This window comes from Myotis lucifugus, unplaced genomic scaffold (assembly GCF_000147115.1).
Source record: "Myotis lucifugus unplaced genomic scaffold, Myoluc2.0 scaffold_29, whole genome shotgun sequence".
Classification (NCBI taxonomy): domain Eukaryota; kingdom Metazoa; phylum Chordata; class Mammalia; order Chiroptera; family Vespertilionidae; genus Myotis; species Myotis lucifugus.
Genome location: NW_005871077.1, coordinates 6,145,243 through 6,161,406, shown reverse-complemented (window position 1 = coordinate 6,161,406; position 16,164 = coordinate 6,145,243).

The window sequence follows — 16,164 nt, the reverse complement described above, 5'->3', positions numbered from 1 at the left end:
TTTTTTCTTTTTCTTTTTATTCTGGGATTTATTACCTTCTATAATTGAAACTCTGTTGCCGTCACTGGCGCTCCCAGCTCTGAGGCCACAGCTGGCTGAAAGCAGGTATCTGGGGTTTGTTTAGCTTCTATAATTGAAACTTTGTTGCTTTTGGAGCTGTTGCTTTCGGAGCTTAGAGCAGGCCGCGGCAGGGGGGGAACCTTGGCTTCCTCCATCACTGGAGCAAGCAAACCTCCTGCTTGCTTCAGCTGCGTGGCTGCTGGCCGCCATCTTTGTTGGCAGTTAATTTGCATATCTTGCTGATTAGCCAATGGGAAGTGTAGTGGAGGTACGGTTAATTACCCTTTTTGTCTTTTATTAGATAGGATAGAAGGTGCACTGGGCTTCAGACGCTCTGTCCTCTTGTCCAGGGGTGAGAATTTTGTAGTTATGTGAACTTGGGCAACTCATTTAGTCTCTTTGAGTGTGTTTTGGTGTTTGTGATGTGAACATTTTCCCTTTCTTGAGCACTCAACATTTTGCCTTTTTCATAGTGCTCTGGCTTTCCCTGGGGAGTGACCTTTTTCCATTGGGTGCAGCATTGGTGACCCAGATCAGGAGTACTGCCATCCTACTAGGAAGATAGCTGCATCCCTGCAGGCTTGGTCTCCCAGCTCTTCTTCCCACCACAACATAGCCAAGGAACAAACACATACCCTACACTCTGCTAATCAGAAACTCATGCTGATGATGCAATGGGGTGAAGCAAAATTGGAGATTAACTTGTTTTGGTGTATTCATTCTGATGCAGTTGACTGACATTCAAGTACTCATGTCCTGTTTCCACCTGTGTTATGTAGTCGTTTGTGAGGACTGAATTACATTAGGTAGTTAAAGCAACTAGCACAGTGCCTTTTCCTTAGTAATTGTTCAATAAATGCTATGCATCATATTGTGGTTATTAGGAAACACGTATTCTAGTCTGGTTAATGAGTTTTTCTTTTGAAAATACAATAAGACAAATTGTGTAGTTCAATTTTAATCTTCAAAATACTTATATTTGGCAAAACAGATCAGCTCCTTTGGGTGCCTGATTTGTGCTTTAATTCAATCTCTTCATTATAACTGAAGGTCTTGTCTCTCTAAGTAACCAAACGTATAGAATGAAAAACTTAGCCTAACCTAAAACAGCTGTTGAGAAACTGACTTCCAGGGCACTTGTGTGCATTTGTGCTTTGTTTCTCCTTATAGACTATGGCATCTAGTACCTGTTAACAATTGGACAGATACATATTTAATTATTGAATCTTCTCATTCTGAATATCTTGTTGGATGTACGGTAGGTGTTTACCTCTTTGATTTAAATCTTTATATTCTTTGAATGGAGCAAAATTTGAGACATCATGTTGTTTATATGTATGTTTGAGTATAACATTTTTGGGGTCAAAAGTCTCTCGGAACAATGGTCTTTATCCTCACCTTTCTTTTCTAAAAGTGTTTGGGGTGGGGTTGGGGAGAAGAGGACAGTCAGTGAAGAAGATGGAGGGCCCTGGAGGGAGCATGGAGAGGGGAAGTGGGGCTAAGACACTCATAGCTTACAGGGTCTGTGACAGCCCACAACCTCCTGTCTGTGTCCTGTCTCCTCCTGCAACTCCTCCTAATCCAGGGCTTCCAGGACAGTGCACCAAATCATCTAGACCTGCAGGTCCACCAGTGCTGGCTGACCCTGTGGAGGAGATGGAGGGACAACCTGCAGACAGGGCAGAGGAAGAGCTGGAGCTGCAGCAGGTGACCTGGGAGGGAACTTGGGAAGTCCAGGTTACCTCTGAGCTCATGCTATAAAGAGACTGATTATGAATTAAAGGCTGTCTCTAAATATTTTGGAATAAAACACCAAAAAGAACACAACAAAATGCAATCTTTTGCTAGAGCAATAACTTTGTCACTTATTCTTTTGTATGAAGCATAATGAAATCACAAGCAGTACCTCACATCTCTACAGAAAATACCTCATCTCAAAGATCATTTTGAAACTCCAGGCTTGGCTTTGGCTCAGCTGAAGGAAATCCCAAGTCTCAAATTTTTCTTGGAGCAAGGCAGCTCAGCAATGGACACACAGAGCCCTTGTGTGCATACCTTAGGCCAGAAGGGGAGCAGCGGTCCAAGCTGGCTCAGTGCTTTCCTGATTGTCCACCACCACAGGCTCCTGCTGCCCGCTTTGGGGCTGTGGCTCCCCGAGACCTGACCTCTGATACTCTCTCCATAGCTATTTCTATCTAGATGTAGACATGTATCTTTCCCCTCTAGAAGCAGAAGTTCATAAAATTCTTTAGAAGGTAATAAAAGATAAAGTTGGGAATTTGTTTTAAGAAAATGGTGAAGACTCTACATAAAACAAAGCTTCCCCAAAGAGCAACTGCTAATGTGTAGAAATCAATGTTCTGTGTCTTAGGTTCATTACAATCCAATGGCATATTGGCTTGGCAGGAATAGTAGCCAACCCCTCCTCCCTAGCCCTCCCACTTCTCCAGCTTGAATGCTGAACCAGATATCTGAAACCCAAGCCTCATGTGGATGAAATTGCTCTGCTGGACTTTCATTTCCTCCTAGAACCTTCTTCCTAATCTTCTCTTCAGAAACCCCTCTGGTTATACCTCTATTTCCTTACTTGGCAGTATATTTGTATTGCAACTACCCTGGTCACTACAAGTTCAGCTCTGATTCTTAGCTCAGGAATTGAGTACAGGAAATTTCTTTTCTTGGTTTTAAACATTTGCATGGATCTTGAAGGGATCTATGGATCACATGTTTTGAAGGATCTAAACTTCTTTAATCTCTACTCTTGTCTTACCTAATTCTTACTGACCTAGTTAATTAGTCTAAGTTATATCTCTGGGTGGGCTGGTTAAAACACACACACATTCCTTGGCTCTGGCTAGCTCCTGATAGAGTAAATGTGTATGGGCCCAGGGTCTGCTTTCTCGGCATGTTCACAGGAAAAGCTGAAGCTGCTGGGCAGAGACCACAAGGAGCAGTCTGCTGGGTAGAGCCTACCTACCACAAATGCACAGGAACAACCTGGAGATCTTTGGATAAGCAGAACCTGGGATCTCACCCTGGATTAACAGAATCAGAATCTACATTTTAACAAGGATTCCAAGGGCTTTGGACAGGTTAAAAGTATGTCCTCTGCTTGGTCCTTATTAAATGGAGGCACTTATACCAGCAGTGTGCCAAGGATGAACAAATAGCAATTGAAAACATTATTTTTATATTAAAGTGAACACAGGTATATTATGGGGTGACATGAACAGTTCACACAGCCTTTTAAAGTGAGAACAAGAAACTGTGAAGAAACTTCTGCCTTGTAGCAGGTAATTTCAATCTTTATACCCAAGGATCTTGGGCATGTGTGATTATTGTCATCCTCTTTATAAATAATTACATCAGAAGGCTTGAGAAGCTGGAATTCTTTACCTGTTTCTGAAAGTTAGCATGTGAGCCTGATTCTATTAATCATGATGTGGCTTTTTAAAAAAAAATGATGTGACTTTAACAGTGACAGTATCTTTATGAAATGTTCTTGTCATAACTAACAGAGACTTCTCTTTTAGTTAAACATTTGGCAACCTCATTGTATTACTCCCTGTTCCCTGTGTCTAGCCTGAGTTTCCAGGTATTGCATCTTCTGTAAGTTCTGATGAGTTGTTTCCCTCTTCTCTCTTCCCTACTCCTCCCCCCACTAGAGAATTCACTTTTTTCAAAATCCTATTTTACTCAGAATTATTATATTAATCACTTCTTTGCATGCAGTCATAATAATAGACAACACTATGAGAAAGACTGTCCTCTTGTTTCTCACAATAACTCTGACATGTTTCCCTGGAGAATTGGGTGGATTTTGCTTTGCTGAACATCTAAAGAAATGCAGTACCTAGAAAGCAGCCTTAAAGATGAAACTAAAAGTCAGATGCTTATCTATTCTTTAGAAGATAATAAAAAGATGCAGAGCAAAAATTGTGGAGTTATATATTTGAGAAAGAGGTAAGTGCATGGAAACACGTGAAAAAGTCATATTTGAACTTTGATGGTGAAATCATACCCACTAAAATCCCTTGCTAACAACCTGTTGCTTTTGAACTTCTGACTCCACAAGATGGAAGAGAGCAGAAAGACTTAGCAGTGATTTTAATATTCCAGTACTCAGATAACAGCCTTAATTTTTTTAAAAAAATCATTCTTATTACTTCTCTTATAGATTAAGAATTATATTTATAACTTCTTTCTGGAGATAGCTGATGCTAGTGATGGAATAAAGGTCACAGAATGAAAAATCACAAGGGACTATGGCCGAAAACTGTACTTGTTCATTTTATTTGGTCTTGATATAAAATTGTTCAAGTGGTAAAAGCTCTTCTCAGCCACTGAGGAATTGTAGCTGTGAATTTGAGAAGGAAATGTTTTGTAGAGAATGAATTTTCATAGGATATTCAGGATTATGGCCATTTGGGGGCTCACTTGAGAATCTGGGCTCCACAGGAGGCACTTACATGCAAATCTAAGCCATGCTGCAAGGAAAGGGCTAGAATATCAGCATTCCTTTCCCTTGTTCTCAAAGCTGCCCTCTCTCTACCTACATTATGCCCCCTAAAAACTTCCAACCCTTTTATTCTGATGTATATGAATTAAATTGGAATTTTCTCTACTCTAGAGGTAAGGGAATGGGCATTGTCCAGAAAAGGAGAATGGTTTTCCAACTTTGGATTTTCACCATGAAAGCAACATTAGCCAGATTTCAGAACTCAAGAAATGCTCAGACAATGTGATGCTTGTTTTGCAGCAAATTGCAGTTTTGTCACAACCTTTCGTTTTGCATCTTTGCTATTTGCTTTTGAACTGCATTACTGGTTCCCCTCCCAAAAGCAAGAAGTAATTCCATGAGAAGAATCATGCCCACGACTAATAATAGATGCATAAAACCTGATGTCCTTGGGATTTTTCACATGATTGTCAGAAGGCAAAATATAGAAGATGATGGAAGTTTAGTGGTTATGAATTTTGGCTCTAATTTCAATGTTGTCATTAATACATCAAATATGATAACTTCATTATATTTCATGCCCATTATTTAGTAACAAAGAAATAGAGAAAAGCTGTTAGAAGGAAAACTTTTCATTTTGGATAAGAAGCTAGAGCTGAAAGGAAGCAACATTGCTTTGTCTCTGCTCACTCATGCTCTTGAGGCAACCAAGGGACCCCCAGGACATGAAGCTGCTAAATGTTCCCTGGGTACAGATGCCTCCTGAGGGCCTGGATGCTCAGGGACATAGCAGGGAGGTTTCAGCAAATGCTGTCAGAGAGCATTTGGCTCCATCTGCTTATGAAAATAGTGGCATCAGGGTCCCCATATGTCTTTCGGCAAGGGGAGAGGGCACCCGCAGGGTGTCCTCCTAAGGAAATGGGCTGCACTCTGCCTTGCTTCATGGGTGGTTGCGATGTCTTTCCTCTCAGGAAATCTTGGTATCAAAAGTGCTGAGCACAAACAAAAGTGTGGTCTAGCTTCCTGGCCCCTTTCGGTTCTGTGTCTTTCTTTTCTTCAACACAGAGATTGGGAACTTTTGTGAGTAAGCTTAGATGAAAGATCCTGACAGATTCCTTTTCAAATTCCCAGGAAATAATCTGTGCTATTAAGAGTTACTTTGATATCATAAAAAATAAAATAAAATAAAATTATATTAAGCTACCTAAAACCAGAATGTATCCTAAAGATACTAACAACAATAGTATTTGAGTGAGCAAATAGATGAAAAAGAGTATTTCATGTGAAACCCAGACCACACTCAACCCTTTTGATGTAATTAAAAACCTTTCAGTCTGCTTTGTGGGTTTGGCCTTTCCATGTTTTCTGTCAAGAATTTCCACCAGAATGCTAGAGTTCTGGGAAGCTGGCAGCATGTCTGATGTGCTGAATGATACGAAGCTGGCTAATGTGGTTCCTGGAAGAAGCAATGACTTTTCTCTACGTGCTGCATCTATTCTGACACACCTCAAACCACTCAGCGTACTCCTTATAGATCTTGGTTAAAAGCCATTTCCCAGCCCCTGAAGTGCAGCTATCATTCTTGTGACTGGTTATTTTTGAGGTTTTATGAGATGATGCATGACCACATTATATTTGACAGAGACCTTAGACTTCATTTGGTAATACTTTTTCATTAAAAATAAGATGTAACAAAGTTTGAAATATTAAAAATACCTTAATCATCATTTTTGCAGAGTTGCTATCATTTTTGTTTATTATACATGTTCATGTTTTACATAATGGCCATCAGTATTTTTTTTTAACTGTGCTTTTTTAAAATAACACTTCATCACATTTTTCACATTACCGCACATTTTTCTGATCTATTTCTCTCAGTGACTGCATGTTAATTCATTGTGTAATGTGCTCACATTGTCCTATTGTTGAACATTCAGATTGTCCCTTTTCCCCACTAATGCTGATAATGTTATAGAGAATATTCTATCTTCATAAAGACTTTGCGTCTACAGAATTATGTTCTTAGAATGAAATCTTAGTAATAAAATTACTAAGCCAAATTTATGACCATCTTTGTTGCCATGCTGTGTTATATTGCTTTCCCAAAAAAAGTTTATACCAATTTACAATGGCAACAGTAATATACATTTTTTAAGTAAATTCCTGACATAATTTTTTTTAAATGTATTTTATTGATTTTTTACAGAGAGGAAGGGAGAGGGATAGAGAGTTAGAAACATCGATGAGAGAGAAACAACGACCAGCTGCCTCCTGCACATCTCCTTCTGGGGATGTGCCCGCAACCAAGGTACATGCCCTTGACCGGAATCGAACCTGGGACCCTTCAGTCCGCAGGCCGATGCTCTATCCACTGAGCCAAACCGGTTTGGCCTGACATAATTTTTTTGTTAATTCAGATGAAAATAGTTCCTCAAGTTTGCTTTAATATGTACTTCTTTGGTTATACTTGTGAAAATATCAATTATTTCTATGTGTTTATTTGTCTTTCTTCTTACATCAGTGATCAGAGTGACATATTCTATAATTTCTGCTCTGCACTGAATCTACCACTTTCCTAATGGGGTCTAGAGAATCCACACAGCTGATTAGATCTCCATAATCTACCTGTTCCTCCCATTACCTTAAGGAATGGTTTTATAATGATATTTTTGACTCATAGACATTACTAAACAAATATTTGGGCCAATTGTTTGTCAGGTCCATTCTACTGTGAGGAAAGTTGTCAGTAGAAATAGCCTCAAGCCAGTTTTTCCAAGAGGAATATTTAAGTGAATATCTTAGCAGCAGAGCATCTTTCCCAGCACAGGCTATAATCTTAGTTAAAGACCTCTCTATTCTGATGGGATTTTAGGCAGCCAGTGCTCCCCTAACCAAAAAATCTGCCATCTCTCCTAACTTTAATCAGTATCCTGAGTGCCTAGCCTATAGATGCTGCTGAGTGTCCGGCACATCTTCCATCTGTCCCCTGGTCCAGCCTGCCTGTCTCCTAGCCCTCTTAGCAGACCACTAGCTCTCAACTTAGTAGGAAGCCAACAACCTGGAGCATCTCTCCTAACCTTGATGCCTCTTTTTTTCCCCTGGGCCCAGGCTACCTCATGTTGAAGAAATATACAGAAAAGCAAAGGATAAGTTAGCTAACATTTCCAAAATAGCGAGAAGATCACAAAGAAGTATATCCCATGATCTTTGACATGAAAATCCTTAGGGAGGTAGCTTAGAGGAGCGTCGTGAATTTTTTTTAAATCCTCACTGGGTATGTTTATTGATTTTAGAGAGAGAGAAAGGAGAGAGAGAGAGAGAGAGAGAGAGAGAGAGAGAGAGAGAGAGAGAGAGAGAGAGAGAGAGAGATTGATGTGATAGAGAAACATTGATCAGTTGCCTCCAGTATGTGCCCCAACTGGGGATCCAACCCACAACCTAGGCGTGTGCCCTGACTGGGAACCTGAAACATTGAGTGTCAACTGCTGAAACTCAGATTTAAACATTTTTGCTTTGTTCTTGAGAATTCACTGCTCTCTCTAGAAGAATGAGTGAAGGGGTGAAAATAAAGAGGCCAAGAGTCTGGTGCTAATGAAATCCTTCTCTAGGGAAGGCTCAGGAATGATCAGGACAGTGTGCTGTCCTTTCACAAGGAATTCCTGGGCATAGCTTGTCTCACACAGGCCTGGACAAAGACACCAGGAAGAAAGGAGCTGGCAGAGCCTTTGCTTTTGCTAGGACTGAACCCACTCTATTTTGCTTTTTTCTCACTGATTTTCTTTTCTCACTTTAGTCCAACCTCCCCCCCCCCAAAAAAAAAACAACACAAAACAAAACAAGAAAGCTACCCAATCGCTTTCCACTTTGTGTCTACCCTGCAACAGCTCAGAACACACCATAGTCTACACAGGTCTTTAATAAAATGAACTACCTTAAATACAAGGACAGATTTACTTTCATAACATGTATGACTTTAAAATGCCATTGTATATATATTAATTTGTATTGTTATTTAAGAAAAAAATGTTTGGCCTGGCTAGTGTGTATCAGTGGTTGAGTGTCAACCCATGAACCAGGAGGTGACGGTTCAATTTCTGGTCAAGGTATATGCCTAGGTTGTAAGCTCAATCCCCAGTAGAAGGCGTGCAGGAGGCAGCCGATCAATGATTCTCTCTCATCATTGATGTTTCTATCTCTCTCTTCCTCTCCCTTCCTCACTCTAAAATCAATAAAAACATATTTAAAAAAGAAAAGAAAAAACTTTGGTAATTATCTTTTGAAAGTAGGCTGCTAGGAACATTTGTCTGAGTTTCCTGAGTTTGTGCCAGCAGGGCAGTGGAAAAGCGCTGGCAGTGAACCAGGAGATGGAAGAATAAGCAGCCCAGGATCTGCCCTCTTCTGGGGGTAAATCCTCCTACAGAGGGTCAGGTGTTGAATGTTTCACTGGGAGCCATTGAAGAAGGCAACCAAATGCTATTTAACTCCCGGAAAAACACACACCCTTTGGACCTTAGAAACAACCTCTGGCTTGAGAGTGAAACTAAGGCTCAGGAAAATGCTACTGAATAAATGTCCATCAAGTGAAATTGGATCTATTAGGGAGCACTATCTGGTTTCCAATGGGGCAAATATCAACCAGGGTGGCCAGGCTCACTCAAGGTAGTGGGTGCCAGTGCCCCTGGCAGACTCAGGAAAATAGAAGACACCCCTGGAGTTTGAGATGGGAAGGTGCAGAGCACAGTGAAAGGCTGCCCCATTCACTTTTGTGAGCAACACTTCTCCTTATTACATAATTCCCCTCAGCGCCCATGCAGTAGGCAAAAATGTGTGCTAAAGAGGCTTTCCTTCACACATCTAATTTTCTCCACACCATGACCAGCAGAGCCTCCTACACACCAAGAGCCTATGATTGACCTTGATGACTCAGTAGTGGGAGATCAGGGATGGGTTCCTGGGATTCCTATCACATCCTCTCCCTCCTCTCATTAAGCAATAATCACCATGATTCTCAAATTTAAAATTCACTAAAGGCTGATTTGCCCTGCTTGCCACTTATTCATATTCAACCAACTTAGCAGCAAGGCACTCTTGGGACCTAATTTCTAGTTTGAATTGTGTTATCCACATCTTAGAATAAATGAAGACTGGTGAGAATGTGGGCTTATTGTATAGCTGGGTCAATCTCAGGTGAAGGGTGGATTGGATGGTGGCAGATATGGATATTGGAGTATGGTGACACCCATAACCTTTCTTCATCTGCCTCCCTCTGAAGTTCCCACTAGCCCTTCCAGGTAACACTGAGCAGCGTGGTAATGCCAGGACAAGCAGTAGGAAGAGAGTTGTAGAATGCTATGGCAGGTATTCCTGCTTTGCAGAAGAGAGAAGAAGCTGGGACCCAGGGAGTTCATTGTCCTTTGCAGACTCAGTGGGGCAGTAGCTCAATGGCCACTGCTATTCTCGTGCAGATAACCATGTGGTCTGAATTCTTCTGGGGTATGTGTGGTAGGCACCAGATTGCCTTTTCAAGTAGCCCTAACCTGGGGCCTTCAGAGTGTTTTCTCCAGGCACTCTTATTTCCCATTTAATTTTTATCTCCCATTTTACATTCTTCTCCCTTTCCCAGTTTCCCTACCTTAAGTATGTCGACCACTGACTACCCAAACTATCCATGGATATTTTCTAAAAGTATTTTAGCTAGCTAATCATTACTTTTTTTTTCTGGCAAACTCTGTTCCTCTACTATTTCCTTGCCACTACCCCAAGTGCCCCATTGGACACTATCCTACCTTTGCCAGGCATTGGATCCTCTGCCTTGATTTTTTCCTAGATTATTCTTCTTATACCACATATCCAATCCCTTCAACCTCTGGCCATCTGGTTCAATGCAATGAAGTAAGATATTTATAGATAATAAGCAGTAGCATGTATCTGTTTTAATTGGTGATATGATACCTTAATTCAAGGAAATTACTCCAATGCCAGGAATTTCAGGCTTTCAGGCAGGATAGTGGTGGATGAAGCTGAATATATCAGTTTATCAGAGTCCTCAACTCCCTGTTGCTACCCCAGTGCCACGTGCTCTGATTATGCTTAGGGTAACTTACTCATCAGTCACGCACACTCTTGTCCCAAACTTATATGTAGGTCAACTCCTTAGAGTGGCCATATTTTACAACCAGAAATTAATATATATGATCTGGAAAAAAAGGAACTTTCGGTTGTAAATTTATAGATAGAACAAAGAGAAATCTATGAAAACACATTATTTAGATAATAGACTGAAAATAATTCTTTTTTTAAAAAATATCCCATTGATTTTTTTTACAGAGAGGAAGGGAGAGGGATAGAGAGTTGAGAGAAACATCCACCAGCCGCCTCCTGCACACCCGCTCCTGGGGATGTGCCCGCAACCAAGGCACATGCCCTTTACCGGAATCGAACCCGGGACCCTTCGGTCCACAGGCCAATGCTCTATCCACTGCCGGCCAGGGCAAAAAATAATTCTTATTAAGGAGTAAAAAATATAAGAAACCAGAAGTTTCTCAGATATTGAAGCTAGATGATTGTTTGGTTGCTACATCAAGTTGTAACACTACAGTGTAATAGTAATAATAATAAAAAAGAGCCTTGGGTCCAGACACCTACATGTTTTTATCACAGTGACAACCATGACTTAAAACAAGTCTTTTAATACCTTTAAACAAAAGAAAAAATGTTGTGTAAGATACAGTGTTGTCTTTGGCATCAAGCAGACCTCAGTTTTGGTCCCGGTTCTGCCTGGTTAAGCAGGTAACTTATCTCATCTTTTAGCTGAAGTTTTCTCATATGTAAGATAGAGATAATAATAGTACTCATCTCATTGGGTTATACATGTTATCTCTGACACATAATAAGTGTTCAGTAAAGAGTATCTATAATTGCAAAACTAATGAAACATTGTGATTAGAGGAACTAAATTTGCAGTTCTTTTCTATCTCATTTATTAAGAGAGAAAGTAGAGGAAAGAAGAGGAAATGTTTATAGGTTATGAGCACAAACTTATTTTTCCTCCATTTTTCTCCAGTGATCTAGAAGCAACCTAATTCAACTTCAGATTGAATGACTCAGCCAGTCTTCTTCCTTCCCCAGCCCAATCAAGAACACTTCTGGGGAAGAGGTAGATGGTACATTTTAAGTACAGTTTCTCAGTTTCATCTCCCAGATGAGCTCTGTCAGAATTTAGAATCTACTTCTCTAATAATGGCCTTCTCCAGTGAAAAAGACTCAATCTATAGTTGGCCAAATGTGGAATTGCACTTGTGGAAAAACACACCAGCTAAATCATCATCCTTCAACTTTGTGGCATATCGGAAGCTTTTAACCTCAGAACACTTAAGAATTTGGGTTTTAAGAAGCCATAACCCAAAGGTAATATATGAATCTTTTGAATAGAAACTTCCTGCCATGCTCTTTTTCTGTGGTTCTCTTATCACCCACTGAAACCTCATGAAAGTAAAAATAATGATCAATCACACAAAGTTGGACTTGTCTAAAATAACTGAAATGTGATAGAAGATGAGTGTAAGGAACACACAGCAGCAGACACTTGTTATCAAGCCAGAAGATTACTCATTAATAGTTGACTCTGGTTGATAGAGTGTCATCCCTGAGCCTCTGCACTGTGTCCTGTCAGTCTGAGGTCCACTTATGCCCTTCAGCAGTCACATCAACTCGAGTGGCCTGGCTGTCAGTGTGAGCCAGCAGCTCCAGTCAGCAAAAGCAGCATACCTGGTTCAGAGTTTGCAGGCCCACAGCAATCAGGTGCATGAGAATCATAAAAAGTTAGCTCATTTTTTGCTGATCATTTTAATCTTTTTCATTAAATAAGAATTTTATAAAGAATTAATGTGAAAATATTATGAAAAACTATATGCCAAAAAGCTGGACAATGTGGATGAAATGGACAAAATCTTAGAAAAATACAATCTCCAAAAACTGAACCAGGAAGAATCAGAAAACCTGAATAGGACAATAACAACTGATGAAACAAAAGCAGTATTCAAAAAAAATCCCAGCAAACAAAAGCCCTGGTCCAAATGAATTAACAGGGGAGTTTTACCAAACATTCAAAGAATAACTAATATCTATACCCCTCAAACTATTCCAAACAATCCAAGAGGACAAAATATGTCCAAGGTCTTTTTAGGAGGTCAGCATTATCATAATTCCAAAACCAGATAAAGACACTACAAAGAAAGAGAATTACAGGCCAATATCTCTGATGAACGTAGATGCTAAAATCCTCCACAAAATAGTAGCAAATCAGATCCAGCAATACACTAAAAAGATCACACAACATGACCAAGTGAGATTTATTCTAGGAATACAAGTCTGGTACAATATTTGCAAATCAATAAACGTGATATATCACATAAACAAATTGAAAGACAAAAATCACATGATCATATCAATAGATACAGAAAAAGCATTCAACAAAATCTGAAACCCATCTTGATAAAAAAAAAATAAACAAACAAAAAAGCTCTCAGCAAAGTGGGAATAGAGGGGTCATATTTCAACTAAGTAAAGGCCATATATGACAAACCTACAGTAAACATCATACTCAATGGGCAAAAACTAAAACCATTTCCCTTAAGAATAGGAACAAGACAGGAATGCCCAATTTCACCACTCTTATTCAACATAGTAGTGGAAGTCCTAGCCACAGTGATCAGACAAGAAGAAAAGATGAAAGGCATCCAAATTGGAAAGGAGGAAGTAAAACTCTCATTATTCACAGATGGCATGATCTTGTACATAGAAAACCCTAAAGACTCCACCAAAAAACAAAAAAACAAAAAACAAACAAACAAAAACCAACCTATTAGATTTAATAAATGAATTTGGCAATGTAGCAGGATACAAAATTAACATCCAGAAATCAATGGCATTTTTATACACCAATAATGAAATCTCAGAAAGAGAAACTAAGCAAACAAGCTCATTTACCATTTCAACAAAAAATTAGAATACTCAAGAATAAACTTAACCAAGGAGGTAAAAGACTTATACTTGGAAAACTACAGGACGTTGAATAAAGAGATAGAAGAAGATATGAACAAGTGGAAGGACATAATGTGTTCATGGGTTGGTAGAATTAACATCACCAAAATGCCCATACTACCCAAAACAATCTAAAGATTCAATGCAATCTCTATTAAAATACCAATGGCATAATTCACAGATCTAGAACAAATACTACAAAATTTATATGGAACCAAAAAAGACCTTAAATAGCTCCAGAAATCTTGAGAAAGAAGAACAAAGTTGGAGGGATCACAATACCAAATATCAAGTTATACTACAAAGCCAGTGTATTCAAAACAAGCTAGTACTGGCATAAGAACAAACATATAGATTGATGGAACAGAACAGAGACCCCAAAAATTGACCCAACCATTATTCTCAATTAATATTTGACAAAGGAGGCAAGAGCATACAATGGAATCAAGACAGTCTCTTCAATAAATGGTGTTGGGAAAATTGAACAGATAAAAGCAAAAAATAAAATGAAACTAGACCACCATCTTACATCATACACAAAAATAAACTCAAGGTGGATAAAAGACTTAAATGTAAGCCGTGAAACCCTAAAAATCCCAGAAGAAACCATAGGCAGCAAAATCTCAGACATCTCTCATAGCAATATGTTTACAGATACATCTCCTGGGGCAAAGAAAACTAGAGAGAAAAATAAACAAATGGGACTACATCAAAATAAAAAGTTTCTGCACAGCAAAAGAAACCATCAATAAAAATGAAAAGGGAGCCAACTGCATGGGAGAACATATTTGGCAATAATAAATCTGATAAAGGGTTAACTTCCAAAATATATAAGAAACTCATTCAACTTAATAAAAGGAATACAAGCAATCCAATTTAAAAAATGGGCAAAGAACCTAAATATACACTTCTCTAAAGTGGACATACAGAAGGCCAAGTAACAAATGAAAAAATGCTCAAAATCACTGATCATCAGAGATGCAAGTTAAAATGACAATGAATTATCATCTCACATCTTCAGAATGACTATCATCAACAAATGACAAGTGCTGGTGAAGATGTGGAGAAAAGGGAACCCTAATACACTGTTGGTGGAAATGCAGACTGGTGCAGCCATTATGAAAAACAATATGGAGTTTCCTCAAAAAATTAAATATGGAACTACCATTTGACTCAGCGATCCCACTTCTAGGAATATATCCTAAGAAACTTGAAACACCATTCAGAAAGAATGTATGAACTCCTATGTTCATAGCAGCCCAATTTACAATGGCTAAGATCTAGAAACAGCAGATAAGTAGATAAAAAAGCTGTGGTATCCTTATTCCCCCAGTGCCCCCACCCTCCCCACTCATGCCCTCATCCCCCACCCCCAGTATCTGTGTCCATTGGTTAGGGCCTAACTAGGTTTATATGCATGCATACAAGTCCTTTGGTTGATCTCTGTCCCTTTCCCCTGCCCTTCTCTACCTTCCCTCTGAGGTTTGACAGTATGATCAATGCTTCTCTGTCTCTGGATCTGTTTTTGTTCATCAGTTTATGTTGTTCATTATATTCCACAGATGAGTGAGATCATGTGATATTTATCTTTCTCTGACTGGCTTATTTCACTTAGCATAATGCTCCCCAGTTCCATCCATGCTATTGCAAGTGGTAAGAATTCATTCTTTTTTACTGCAGCATAGTATTCCATTGTGTAGATGTACCACAGTTTTCTAATCCACTCATCTGCTGATGGCCGCTTAGGCTGTTTCTAAATCTTAGCTCTTGTAAATTGTGCTGTTATGAACATAGGGGTGCATATATCCTTTCTGATTGGTGTTTCTAGTTTCTTGGGATATATTTCTAGAAGTGGGATCACTGGGTCAAATGGGAGTTCCATTTTTAGTGTTTTGAGGAAACTTTATATCAGCGATTCTCAACCTGTGGGTCTCGACCCCTTTGGCGGTCGAATGACCCTTTCACAGGGGTCGCCTAAAACCATCCTGCATATCAGATATTTACATTACAATTCATAACAGTAGCAACATTACAGTTATAAAGTAGCAGCAAAAATAATTTTATGGTTGGGTCACAACATGAGGAACTGTATTTAAAGGGCCAGAAGGTTGAAAACCACTGCTCTATATGGTTCTCCACAGTGGCTACACCAGTCTGCATTCCTACCAGCAGTGCACGAGGGTTCCTTTTTCTCTGCATCCTCGACAACGCTTGTCATTTGTTGATTTGTTGATGAAAGCCAGGACACATATGTAATACCTTAATCAATAAAGAAAAAAAGTATTTACCTTCTTGCAGTGCCAGTCACATATTAGGTTCTTAAATGATCCTTGAATCAAAGTGTAAATTATGTCAGGCACTTGCAGCTACCTTCATATAGATTGTCATTTAATCTTCATGACAATTCTGATTATAAACATAATTTTTGTTTGCTTCTTATGTGGTTGTTTTGTGTTTTGTTTTGTTTTTCATGAAGGATAAAGCTGAAACTTAGAGGATGTAACTGGTAGAAACTCACAGGTCTAATTAGTGGTAATGACAGGATTCAACTGTCACATCCTCTCCTTGTTGGTTCTCTAATTTGAGCGAGCATCACGATCACT